Source organism: Kogia breviceps, chromosome 14 (assembly GCF_026419965.1).
Source record: "Kogia breviceps isolate mKogBre1 chromosome 14, mKogBre1 haplotype 1, whole genome shotgun sequence".
NCBI classification, from domain to species: Eukaryota; Metazoa; Chordata; class Mammalia; order Artiodactyla; family Physeteridae; genus Kogia; species Kogia breviceps.
Window position 1 is genome coordinate 89,933,707 of NC_081323.1, and position 13,346 is coordinate 89,947,052.

General features: G+C 55.2%; 1 pseudogene; it reads right to left on the bottom strand.

Moving 5' to 3' along the window:
• Positions 1-2,792: 2,792 nt before the first annotated feature.
• LOC136792606 (allograft inflammatory factor 1-like pseudogene) lies at positions 2,793-11,788 on the bottom strand (annotated as a pseudogene).
• Positions 11,789-13,346: the final 1,558 nt, after the last annotated feature.

Below are 13,346 nucleotides of genomic sequence, written 5' to 3' on the forward strand. Positions count from 1 at the left end.
CGGTTTTAGAAGAACACAGTTGCAGATTTGAACATACCGATTAGCATGACTTGTATTTTAGAAAGAAGATGAGTTACAGAACCTACAAGAGGTAATTGACCAACCCACGTTGGTCACGTTGTTGGGAGATTTTAACATGCCTCTCTGAAACGGACAGGACAAGCAGATAAAGATCAGTAAGGATTTAGAAGATTGGAACAACAAAAGTGACAAATTTGATCTGCGAGAGTTTTATAGAACTCTGCGTGCAGTAATTGGAGAATATACTTTCTTTTTAAGTGCACACGGAACATTATAAAATTGACTGTGTTAGGTCGTAAATCGAATCTCAGCAGACAGAAGGATTGAAGCACAAAGAACATTCTCTGATCATAGCATAAGCAGACTGGAGGTCAAAAATGAGGGAAACGCTCATCCTGAAAATCTTCATCTGGAAATTTAAAAACATACGTCTAATTACTCATGGGTTAAAAAAAAGTGTCTCATAATGGAAACTTAAAAACGCTTAGGACTAAATAATAATGAAAATTATCAAAAGATAATGAATTTAATACCGTCCCTAATATTGTACTCTAATGTGGTACTTAGAGGGTGATTTATAATCATAAGTGCACATATTGGAAGAAAAAAACCAAAAAGTAATTAAGTATCTAAAAGTTAGCAAACAATGTGAATTCCCTGGTGGTCCAGTGGCTAGGACTCCACGCGTTCACTGCCCCGGGCTGGGTCCAGTCGCTGGTTGGGGAACTAAGATCCCACAAGCTGCGTGGCACAGAAAAAATAAAGTTCCAAAGAGAATGGAAGAGAAATTTGAGAAAAAAAAAAAAATTTAGTAAACTAGAAAACAAAGATGGAAAGGGGAGAAATGATAAAGTTGTTTTTTTTAAAGACTAATACAGCTGATAACGGTGTGCAAGACTGATCAACTTTTAAAAAGATGAAAAACGCCAATAAAACTATTAGGATTGGGAAAGGGATGTTACTGCAGATGACAGGAAAGATTTAAAAGTTAATAGGGGAATATTAGGAACGTCTTTTTGCCTATAAATTTAAAAATATAGATGAAATAGACAAGTTTCCAGGAAAATACAAAACAGGTTCAACAGCTTCCACCTGAACTGTGCTATAATAACGACAAAAATTGAATCAGTATTTCAGAAATCTTTCCATAATATAAAAACTAGGCTCAGCCTGTTTTATGGGCAAGTTCTAGCAAAACATTCAAGGCACAAATGATTCCAGTCTTTGATTCAAAGTGTTCTGGAAAAGAGCAAAAGTGATCACTCCCTGGCTAGTTCTATGAGGATTAGAAAATCTTTATGCCCAAATAGATAAGACAATCAGAGAAAGGAAACTTGATGACAATCTCTAATAACCATATATGCAAGATTCTAAAAAGAATTTTAGCAAACCATCTAGTAGCATTAAAAAATATATCACATTTTATCGCCAAATTTGGTTTTTCCCTGTGATGAGAGGGAGCTTTAACTTAGGCAGATGTATTTATGCCTTTCTCCATGGTGATAAAATAAAGGAGAAAAATCTTTGCCCATCTCAGTAGGTGAGGGAAAAGCATTTAAAAGAGAAAGTAACATCCACCCCTGACTAAAACCCCTAGAAACATGAAACGTACGATTTCCTTCACCCAAAACCTCCGCAGCACTAATAGCGGCAAATCGTTGGAAGCACACGCGGCATTTTCATGGAACTTGAGAGGCTGATTCTAGAATTGGTGTGAAAGAGCAAAGGGTCATGGGAGTTGGGACAGCGCCCCGAATCAGTCGTGAAGTTCTGCCGCGGCTTAGATGGCGTTCCAGGGCCCAGGCAGCGAGGGCAGTCGACTCGGGCCTGTGCTGACCTGACGTGGGGCAAAGGTGGCTCTACGAATCGGCCGGACAAATGGGCTATTCAGCCGGCGGTGCTGGGACAGCTGGTTACCCCTATGGGTTGGGGGGGGGAGGCGGGAACGGGATGGCCCTTAAACAGAGCAAAGCGCAACACGACACGAAGGGCACGTGTCGCAGGGGAGTAAATTAGTCCATCCAACCCTAACAGCAGTAAGAAGGCCTGATCGTCCAAAGGCAGCACAGAGAAAGTGAACACAGAGGTCACGCTCAAAGACGCCTGCAACACGCATAACCACCGAAGGGTGAGCACGCAGAGTGAAGAGTGTCTAAAGCCCCCAAAGAATGACCGCCCGACGGAGAAGCGGGCAGGGGGCGTGAGCGGGCTTTCACGGGAAAGAAAACACGAGCGGCCCGGGACGCTCCATCCCGTTCGCGCTCGGGAGACGCGGAAGCCTCCGTGGGTACCATTTGCACTCAGTAGGTCGACAGAGGTGATGAAGCCTGACACGACCAAGTGTTGGCAGGGCTGCAGGGCTGCAGAAGCTTGTGCACTTGAGGGAATATAAGCTGGGGCGGCTCTTCTGAAAAATAATTTCAAGTTCTCTAGCCGTGCTGACGACGTGATGCCTTTGGCCCAGCGACCCCGCTCCTCGGCACAAACCCGAAAGGCACTCTTGCAGCTGCTCCAGGAAACGTGGGCTGGCGCGGGGTAGGGGTGCAGCATCCCCGCGCACGGGAGCGAGGCCCTGGAAGTGCCTCGGTTTCCATGAACAGAACAGTGGATAAGCATATACTGACGTCTGTTCACACTGTGGACCACAGCACGGAAATGCAGCCACGTGTGTCAACACAGGAATCTTTTTTTTTAAGTTTGTCCGTTTTATCTCCGGTCCAGTACCACGCACACACACACGCACACGCATACTGCATCCACTTGAACTTGCCCGACGCGCTGCCTCCTTTTGAACGGCAGGGACAGAGCCGTACTCGGCAGTCCCCGAGCTCCTGGCTACATTAGTTAGATTTGGTCTTTCGGAAAGGAGACGGCTGGACCTCTAAGAAGCTGAGCCCTTAGCCAGAGAAGTAGGAGCCCTAGAACAGATGATGAATTAGACATTGGACATGGCACATGTCAGGGCCAAGTGGGGGGCCTTAAAGCTTATATTAGGTTGTCAATAAATACCTGCCGAGTGACGGAGTGAATGAGTGAAGGATGAATGAATGAATGGTGTAGGGAAGCTGTGGCGGCAAACGGGGAAGCAGAGTCAGGTCTCAAGCCGATCGGGCTCAGAAAGGCAACCTGTTTCTCGGCTCCTGGCGTAACAGCGGCGCTGCCTCTCTCTGCCGTGGGCACTTGCGTCCTCGTGCTGCTGTGGCCCTCGGTTTCCTCCCTAAAAGGTGGGACTAGGCTGAGCTGAATGCCCTCCCCCAAGGCCCCTGGAGCCCCTCTGCCTCTGAAGCCCCAGCAAGGCTCAGGGGGAGCTGCACCCTTCCTCTGAGCTGCCTGTAAAGGTGTGGCCAGGGGCCAAGGCTAGAGCGTTCCTCTGGAACCTTCTCGAAGGGCTCAAACTGCAGGTCCCTCTCCTTTTCTCCTCCTGTCTCGTCACTGAGGATAAGACGAAGCGTGGACTGAGGGGCCTGCCGGGGAGGTGCGACGCCGCGTGGCCACATCCTGGCCCCCCCGAGAGCAACGGAACCACAGAGCTGTCCGAGGATCCCCTAACGGGGCCCTGCAGCCTTAGCCTGACTCCGGGCTCTTCCGAGAGGGCCTGAGGGCCCTGGGGGTCCCGGGACTTAGCGCAGGGACCCGGGAGGACGAACAGTGCCAGCTTCCAGTGCGGGAATCACAGGCTTCTGGTTCCCTGTCCTGGCCCTGCTTCCTCTGGTGTTTGGTTTAACGGCGGCCCTTCTGCACAGGGAGGGGAGACGCGGGGAAAAAGAGAAGGAGGCGATGGGGAGTCCCCAACCCAGGACCCTTTAAGGCGGTAATTGATGCTATAGGAAGAGGTCACTGGCTCTGCTGATGAAGAAACACATGCGACAACCGGACAGAACAAATAAGACACATGGCAGCGAGTCAAGGAGGGCAGTGAGATCAGGAGGGAGGGAGAGGAGTGGGGAGGGCGGGGCAGGTCCCGGCGGGGGCCCTCGGGGCCCGCTGGCAGTGCCTCTCTCGGGAGGGGGCAGCCGGCTTGGGGCTGCTCTCCAAGCATCACGACTAGCTTGAGGGCCGCCGACCGTTTCCCCAGCATCGCGCTCACAAAGTCTCAGTAGGAGATGGTGTCGCTGACCCCGCCCACCACCTCCGAGATCCTCTTCTTCATCTCCAGCTGGGTCTCGGGGGCCCCAAGCTTCTCCATCACCCCCTTTAAGGACATCAGGTCCGTCTCGCCCTCAGCGTTCAGGTCAAACTCCAGGTACTTCTCTTTAAAGGCTGCAAGTCTTTCCAGCAGGTCCTCTTCCTCCCCGTACTTCTGGCCACAGAGGAACTCCCGGTTGATCTCGGCCGGCCTCCTCTCCTGCCGGGCTTTGAGCAAACCGAGCGCTTTCCGTCCTTGGAACCAGTTGCGGAGCGCGGCCGACGTGGTGAGCCCCGGGCTTCCGCCGGCTCGGGGCTTCGCGACCGTGCCAAGGGACGAGGAGGAGGGGCTGCCGCCTGGCCCAAGCTGCGCGGCGTGTGGCGGCGGGATCAGTACGTGAATCTCAAAATTGGGATTAAAACATCAAGGTGCAGGGTTTCCCTGGTGGCGCAGTGGTTGAGAGTCTGCCTGCCGATGCGGGGGACGCGGGTTCGAGCCCCGGTCCGGGAAGATCCCACATGCCGCGGAGCGGCTGGGCCCGTGAGCCACAACTACTGAGCCTACGAGCCGCAACTATTGAAGCCCGTGCGCCTAGAGCCCGCGCTCCGCAACAAGAGAAGCCACCGCAGTGAGAAGCCCGCACACCAGAACGAAGACCCAACGCAGCCAAAAGTAAACAAATAATTATTATTATTTTTTTTTAATTAAGGGCTTCCCTGGTGGCGCAGTGGTTGAGAGTCCGCCTGCCGATGCAGGGGACACGGGTTCGTGCCCCGGTCCGGGAAGATCCCACGTGCCGCGGAGCGGCTGGGCCCGTGAGCCATGGCCGCTGAGCCTGAGCGTCCAGAGCCTGTGCTCCGCAACGGGAGAGGCCACAACAGTGAGAGGCCTGCGTGCCGCAAAAAAAAAAAAAAAGTTGTAAAAGTATAGATGTACTGTGACGTCATTTTTACGTCTAAAAATAACTTTAAAATAACTACCGTATTTACGGATACACACATAAGTAGCACGAGCATAAAGAGAGACAATTGTAATGATAGTAAAGATTAATTCAGACTAGTCACCTCTGTTGGCAGGGGACGGGGCGGGACGGTTGCAGGAGCATCATAGATTCTCAGGTGTTTGTTCTGTTGTTAAACGTCATGGTTTACGTATACATTTTCATGTTGTTGTGTGTGTATCAAATACTTTTCGATGAAAAAGGAAAAAGATATTGGAACTCATAAGAGCCCAGTGGGGGGCCGATTAAAAAATGTGCACCGAATTCTGGTTCCCGAATCCCAGCTGTGGAGTAGCCACAGTAACTGTTTATCCAGCTACGGTTTATCTCCCACATTGATCGCAGTGAAAAATTCCAGAGAGGATGTCAAATGCAACCGTCTGAGGTCGGCATCGAGTAGCACGGCAGGCTGCCTAGGATCTGAACTCAAACTTGAGTAATGACCTGAAACAAGGGCGAGTCCGGGGCTGGCTTTTCCTCCTTTGATTCCCATTTTGACCCCCGGGTGGGCCCGTCCCTGCACCTCGTGGCAGCACTGGCGGTAAACCCCAGGGGAGATAGAGAGAGAGCCTGAAGGCCAGGGGAAGGGGCGCCACAGAGCTGGAGGGTGTGAGAGAAATCCCAGAGGTGAGCGGCTTCAGGAGGACACGCCCAGCGCCGTGTGTGGCCAAGGCCCCCACAGAAGCGCATCAAAGACTTCAAGACGTGAACCATCTCCCCAGTCCCGGCCCGTGTGCCGGATGGAGCCCAGCGATGTGGGAAAGGCGTTGGAGTGGAACCCGTCACCGACCACGGCCTGTACAAGGAGAGCTGGACTGCGCCGTCCGGGCCTAACCAGGTCCATCTGCCGGAGCCACAGCGGCAATGACAAGGCAACAGCCTCGGGAGTGTTAGCTGGGACCCAGGGTCTCCCAGCACAGTATGCAAGCGTCCAGCACACAATCCCGAATTCCTCGACTCACAGAAGAAACAGAACAAGGAAAGAGGCAACCAACAGATGCCAATGCCAAGACGACCCAGAAGCGGTCAGGATCAGTTAAAGATTTTAAAGCAGCTCTTCTAACCATCCATCGTGAGGATGAGGTGAATAATCCTGAGGTGCCTGGAGAGGTAGAGGTTCTCTGCAGAGACGTAGAAACTAGAAACTATAACCAGAGGGACCGTTTAGAATTGAAAGAATGCCGTATCTGAAATAAAAAAAAAAACAATCATGGGATGGGCTCCGTAGCAGAATGGAGATGAAGCGGGGGGGAGGGCTCAGGAAGCCCGAGGCGGGTCAACAGAAATCATCGCTGTGCAGGACAGAAGACAGAAGCTTGGAGACAATGAACATAATCTCGAGGATGACTGGGCAACACCACAGGGCCCCACATGCCTCTCACGGAAGTCCCAGAAGGAGCGAGAAATTGGCATGGAAAATAATATTTGAGGAAATCATGGCCCAAACTTCCTATATTTGGTGAAAAACTTACATTTAAAGAGCCTTGATCTATTCTTCCATTCTCTACAAACATTAAATTGAAATGGATGATAGACCCCAATGCCAAGCCTAAAACTATAAAACCTGTAGAAGAAAAGATAGGAGAGAATCTTTGTGACCTCAGAGTTAGGCAGAGTTTTTTGAAAAATTGATGAATTGGACTGAATCAAAGTTAAAAACATCTGCTCTGTGAAACTGTTCAGAGAATGAAAAGATAACTCACAGGCGGGGAGGAAACATTTGGAAATCACATCTCTTAACAAACAGCTTGTGTCCAGAATATATAAGGAACTCTCGAAACTCAACAATAAGAAAATAAACCAAATTTTAAAATGGGTAAAATATCACAACATACATGTTTCCAAACAGGATATGCGGACAGCAAATGAAATGCCTGAGAACTAAGCAAGTTCGCCCTTAGGGAGATGCAGGTTGAAATGACAGTGAGATGGCCCTACCTGTTTATCAAATGGTGACAATAAAACTGGCAGAACCAGGTGCCAGTGGGTGTTGAGAGCCGGGCAGCTCTTCGTTGCCAGAGGGAATGCAAAATGGCACCACCAACCGTTCTTAAACAGTTTATTAAGTGTACGGTGGCCTTAAAAGCCACCCCTGGTGGCTTTTAAGCTTCTCGTCATCCCATCAAAAATATCTGCCCTAGAAAACCGAAAACTGGTGGTCACACAAAAATATGTACCTGAAATGGTAGGCTTCGTTTTTAATTTTAATTTATCAAAGTATAGTTGATTTACAACATTGTGTTAATTTCTGCTGTACAGCCAAGCAATTCAGTTATACGCACACACACATACATATATACGTATTCTTTTTCATATGCTCTTCCATTATGGTTTATCTCACGGTATTGAATCCAGTTTCCTGTGCTATATAGTAGGACCTTGTTGTTTATTCATTCTGTATATACTAGTTGGCATCTGCTGACCCCAAACTCCCAATCCATCCCTCCCCCACCTCCCCTCCCCCTCGGCAACTACAAGTCTGTTCTCTGTGCCTGTGAGTCTGTTTTTGTTTCATAGATAAGTTCATTTGTGTCATGTTTTAGAGCCCACTTATAAGTGACATCATATGGTATTTGTCTTTCTATGTCTGGCTTGCTTCGCTTAGGTATCATCATCTCTGGGTCCATCCACGTTGCTGTAAGTGGCCTTATTTCGTTCTCTGTTTATGGCTGACGTGCCATTGTATACATGTACCGCATCTTCTCTATCCGTTCCTCTGTGGAGAGGCTGCCTTCTTCATTGCCCAGACCAGAAGGCCACCCCCTGTCTGTCCGTCAGCTGGTGAAGAGGGGTGAGCGAGCCAGGGTCCGTCCACACGGTGGACTAGCGCGTCCTCGCACCAGAGAGGACACACCGACGCCGCGGGTCCGTCCCAGGCCCCTCATGCTCCCTGGGGAAGCCTCCCCTCCCCTCCCCCAGCCTCTCTGGGCGACGGTCGGCCCTCCTGGGGACACTGGCTGCACCGGGCGTCCGTCACTGTGCAGGGAAGCGGGGCGCCAGGTGCAGCGTGGGTTGGGGGAGGGGAGGCGTGCGCTGTGGAGGACTTAAAATCAATAACAAAGCTGATTCGGGTCCGTCTGCCTTATCACCAGGTGCTGGCGATTCCAGCAGCACCCCTGACACCCACTCCTTCCCAGGAGGAGTTTTCTCGTTGGTCTAAGTTCTCAACAATTCTGCCATCACGGCTGAATTTCAGTACTTATGTGTATGTCATGGGCTGAGTTGCTTCCCCCCAAAGATGTCCAAGTCCTACCCCACCGCCTGTGAACGTGCCGCATTGAGAAGTAGGGTCTTTGTAGATGTCACGAGTTAGGCTGAGGTCCTTGGGGCGGCCCTAATCCTGTACGACCAGTGTCCTTATACGGAGGGGACACTGACGGGGGAAGAAAGCCGTGGGCAGATGGTGGCAGAGACGGGGTGCTGCACCTGGCAGCCCAGGGGCCCCCGGGGTCGCCAGCAACCCGCCAGCGGCGCGGGGAGAGGCCCAGAGCAGACCCTCCCTCCCGGCCTGCGGGGGAAGCAGCCCTGCCGGCACCTCCAGCTCAGGCACGGCGTCTCCAGGAGAGAGCGAGGGTGCGTTTCCGCTGCTGCAGCCCCCGACGTGAGGTCCCCGGTTGCAGCAAACTCACAGTCGGCTCGGCCTGCTTCCGTGGTCTTTAACAGAAGCCGTGTCCTGGCCGAAGTCCTTCGGAAACTGGCTCCCTGGTCGCGCTTGGCCCCAGCGCCGCAAAGGCCGAATTCACAGCGAGGCCGCGCTGGTTTGGATCCGAGCGGGGTCACTGTTCGGGCCCTGCCCTGCGGGGTTGTCTTATCTCTGTTAAAACAGCAGGTTCGAAGTAAACTCTAGAAGCACGGAGGCCGCTTTCCCAGGGCCGCTGTAACCAAGTACCACAAAACTAGTGGCTCAAAATAACAAATTTATCACAGGTCCCGTGGGAAGTCCGGACTGCGTCTCACGGGGCTGAGATCGAGGGGCGAGCCGGGCTGTGCTTCCCACCCCCGGGGGCTGCGGGAGAGGAGCCGCTCCCCGGCCTTTCTGGCTTCTAGAGGCGCCGCGTTCCCCTTGACGGCAGCAGCGCGGCTCGGCGGGGTCTTCACGGGAGAGCCGGCCCCCCTCCCCCGACGGCAGGCGACGCCCCAGCGCGTCCCAGCGGCGACAAGGGCCAGTCCCCCCCAAGACGCCCCGCGCGCGGAGGACAGCCGGCCCCCCAGCCGGGCTCGGGCTCGGGCTCCTCTCCCCCGAGTGTCCCCTGCCGCCCCTCGGGCCGCTCCGCAAGGCCCGTCCTGCGTGATGCTCGGCTCCCAGGCTGCTTCCCACGCGCGGCGGGGGACCGCGCTCCGGCCCCGGGGCCGAGGCGGCTCGGACGCGCCGGTCGGGAGGCCCGTTTTGACCGGTCAGCGCCGGGCTCCTACCGGCTAGTGAACGCTTTGGGTTTCCCCTCTGTCCGTCGCACAGGCTCTTGTGGAGTTGACACGAGCCGGTGCTTGTCAGGCTCGGAGATCAGCGTCTGGCGCGGGCAAGTGCTCCATCCATGCTGGCTCTTCCGTTGTCGCGGTTCTCGTGCGGGCAGCTGTCCCCACACCCGGCTCATCCTCACCGCTGGTGGTTCCAGAGACGTGCAGGCCCTTCTCCCAGCGTCCAGGTGTCCAGCCTCGTGGAGGGACCCACAGGTCTTCCTTGTGCCGTGAACCCATCGCTGTGGCCGGCAGCTGGAGGCTTCAAACTGGCGGGTATTCGTTCCCGCCGTCCAAGCCTTTGGTGGGGACAGTACCCCCAGAATCTCTCTGCCAGGAAAGGGGGGCTCTCAGACCAGAGGGAGGGCATGGAAATGATTGCTGGGCAGACCTCCCTCCCTCTCTCTCCCTCCCTCCCTCTCTCCCTCTCCCTCTCTCGCTCTCTCCCTCTCCCTCCCTCTCCCTCTCTGTCTCTCTCACACACGCACACGCACGCACGCACACGAGGTCTGTGACACCAGGGCATATAAAAAAGACCCTGCATAGAAGGGGAACGTTATGATGTTGCCGCATCACAAGACCTAACATTGTAAAGATGTGATTTTCCTCCAAGTTAGTCTATAGATTTAAAGCAATCCCATACAGAAGCCCAGCATGACTTCTGGAATATGATATAGCGATTCTAACATTCATCTGGAAGAATGTGTATGTGAGAACAGCCAAGAAAAACATGAGAACACGAAAGAATCACGAGGGGGCCTGCCCTATGGGATATGACCGTGCGCCCCCGCTAACCGAAACAGCAGGAGTCTGGAGAGGACCAGGCAGACCGATCTACGGGGAGCTTAGGCTCCAGGAACAGACGCAAGGGCGGGCGAGCGGCCAGTGTTCGCCGCGGGCGGCGTCTCTCGGCACCGCGGCTCCAGGAGGGATTCTTTGATAACGTTGCTGGACCGGTCAACCACCTGGAAGAGATTTTCTGAGACCCTGCTTCATATGCCAGAGACCAAAATAGACTCCAGAGTATTAAAGATAAAAAGATCCATTAAAAACCAAAAGAAAGTATGGGATTGTATCGTGTTAGGAGTGGGCTAGGAGTCATGGCATCGTAGAAAGAGCTTCCGCCTCGTGTGCAGCGCGTGGCTCCGGGTTCGTTCACGCCGTGTCCCGTGACCGATTCCGTCACCTGCTCCCCTTTGTGCGAGCAGCGTTTGGTTCGCTGGTGACGTCACAGTTTGTCCCTTCATCTATTGATGGATGTTTGGGGTGTTTCCACTTTGGGCTGCTATGAATATTCTTGTGAAAATAACGGAAGCTATAAAGAAAGAAGAAAGGTTGATGTGTTTTGCTAAGTAAGCATTCAAAACATAAGTCAAAATAAACCTACACACGTGGTCATGTAAGTTGGTGCCGCTTTCGGGTGGGTGGGTGGGGCCGATGCTGTAGGTGCCCTGCCCGGATCCGCCTGGTCCCTCCCGTCTACCTGTCTGTGTCACAGCCACTGCCGGGGGTGGTGCTGAATCCCACACCTCTGCCCCTCTCTGGAGGATTGCCCTGGGCGCCCCGGGGCTGCTGGGACTTACACTCTCCACCCCCTGCAGCGGCCTGTGGCCCATTCCTAGGAGATGCAGGGCCGAACTCCCCGCTCCGTGTCACGGGCGGGGCAGATCCTCCGATACCATTTATGCTTCCGGGCTCCCACGGGCCAGGCTGGGCTGCATTTTGGGTGAAACCACACCCCCACCTAACTGCCTCCACCACCCCGCCCGCTGCCCTCAGGTCTCTCCTGGGACCGTCCTTTATTACTCGCCGAGAGTTCCTGCTTCTGGCTCTGCTTCTAGAAACCGACCTAGAGCGGCTAGTCCCAGACATGGCCCTGCAGGCTTGAAGGACGAGGAGCCGACCCTGGCTCAGCCACCGGGCAGGTGACAAGGACGCCTCCCTCCCTGGCTGCAGGTGGAGGGTCGGTCTCCAGGACACTTCAGCCACGCGGCTACCAAGGCCTCTCTCTGCGGGGGCACAGCACGGGGGCACACGGGGAGACGGGCGATGTCGCTGGGTGCGGGGAGTGCAGGGCTCGTCGTAATTATCTGGTCTGTGGACAGAAGCCAGAGGGCCAGCGGCGGCGAGGAGTGGGCAGTGGGGCCTCGGGGCAAGGACAGGGGAGCTTCCACCTGCAGCCTCATCTAGTTTCCTGGTTGCGGCCGCCGCGCGGGGCTGTTTCCCCCGCCAGTCGGAGCAGGTTTGGACACACACAGCGGGGAAAGTAGGGGCCCCAGTCACATGTCGGGACCCACGTGGGTGACGTGTGCTTTCCCTCCCCCACTCTTGGCTCCGTGGGCCGACAGACCCCGGCTCCCGGGGGCAGGGCGCTCCCACTGGGGGACACGACAGGACCCCCACCAAACTGAAGCTCTGGCCGCTGCCCCACTTCAAAAGGACGCCCTTCGGTAGGGCGGGCGCGGGTGAAGGGAGAGGTCAGCCCGCTGGGAGGAGGGGCCACGCGTGATCTCAGCAGAGGACGTGAGGCTGCCGCTGGGGGGCGGGGACGGGGAGGAGGCGGGGGGCCGGGGGGCCTCTTCACCTCGCACGCCACGCGGTCCGAGAAGGTTAAGCGGCGCTGGCCTGGTGACGTCTGGTGACCGGAGACTCGGAGCGCTCGCTGGTGAGGCTCTGAATTACCCACCGGGTGGGCCGTCTGGCCCCGCGCAAGTGCTGGGTGCGGCCGCGGGGAATCCAGGGCCGGTGGAGACGAAGAAGAGGCTGAGCGGCCCTTCCAGGCCGGGGGCTCCTGCGCCAGGGGGGCCAGGGCTCACCGCGAGCCGGTGAGCCGGCCGGCAGCGGCCCTCAGCTCCAGGGGAGGCCGCGAGGAGCCAGAGCAAGTCGAACGCGGGAGGCAGGCGCGGGCGGAGGGCGCGAGGGGCGGCCTGTGCCGGGCGCCGCGGGCCCGCTCGTGCGCCCCCGTCGCCGCCGCCAGCGCAGCCGCCGCGCACGCCCGCAGCCTCCCCCGCAGGCCCGGCCTGGCCGAGCTGCCCCGCCTCGCTTGGGGGGGCCTGGCAGGGTGCCCGTCCCTCCGGGGCAGCTGCTGACCAGTGACCGACCGACGTGGGTGAAAAAGCCGCACTCCTTCGCCTCAAGACGGAACGCACTCCTCGGTGGCCATTCGCAACGAAAATTCTGGGAAAGAAGGAAGTCCAACAGACTATGACTTGAGTGGCTTCTTCCCCAAGTGTCTCAAGGATGGTCGATGGATGATACCATTCTAGATGCCTGGCGGAGAAGACGATCCGTTACGTGGTGCACGTCTTGGGCTAAAGGCCAGGAAGATTCACTGATTATATTAGTTTAAGAAGCAAAGCTAGGGCTTCCCTGGTGGCGCAGTGGTTAAGAATCTGCCAGGCAATGCAGGGGACGCGGGTTCGAGCCCCGGTCCGGGAAGATTCCCACGTGCCGCGGAGCCACTAAGCCCACGCGCCACAGCTACCAAAGCCCACGCGCCTAGAGCCCGGGAGCCACAGCTACTGAGCCCGCACGCCACAACTGCCGAAGCCCACGTGCCTAGAGCCCGTGCTCTGCAACAAGAGAAGCCACTGCAATGAGAAGCCCGCGCACCGCAACGAAGAGCGGCCCCCGCTCGCCGCAACTAGAGAAAGCCCGCCTACAGCAACGAAGACCCAACGCAGCCAAATAAACTATATAAATAAATAGATGTATTTATTTATTTTAAAAAAGAAGCAAAGCTAC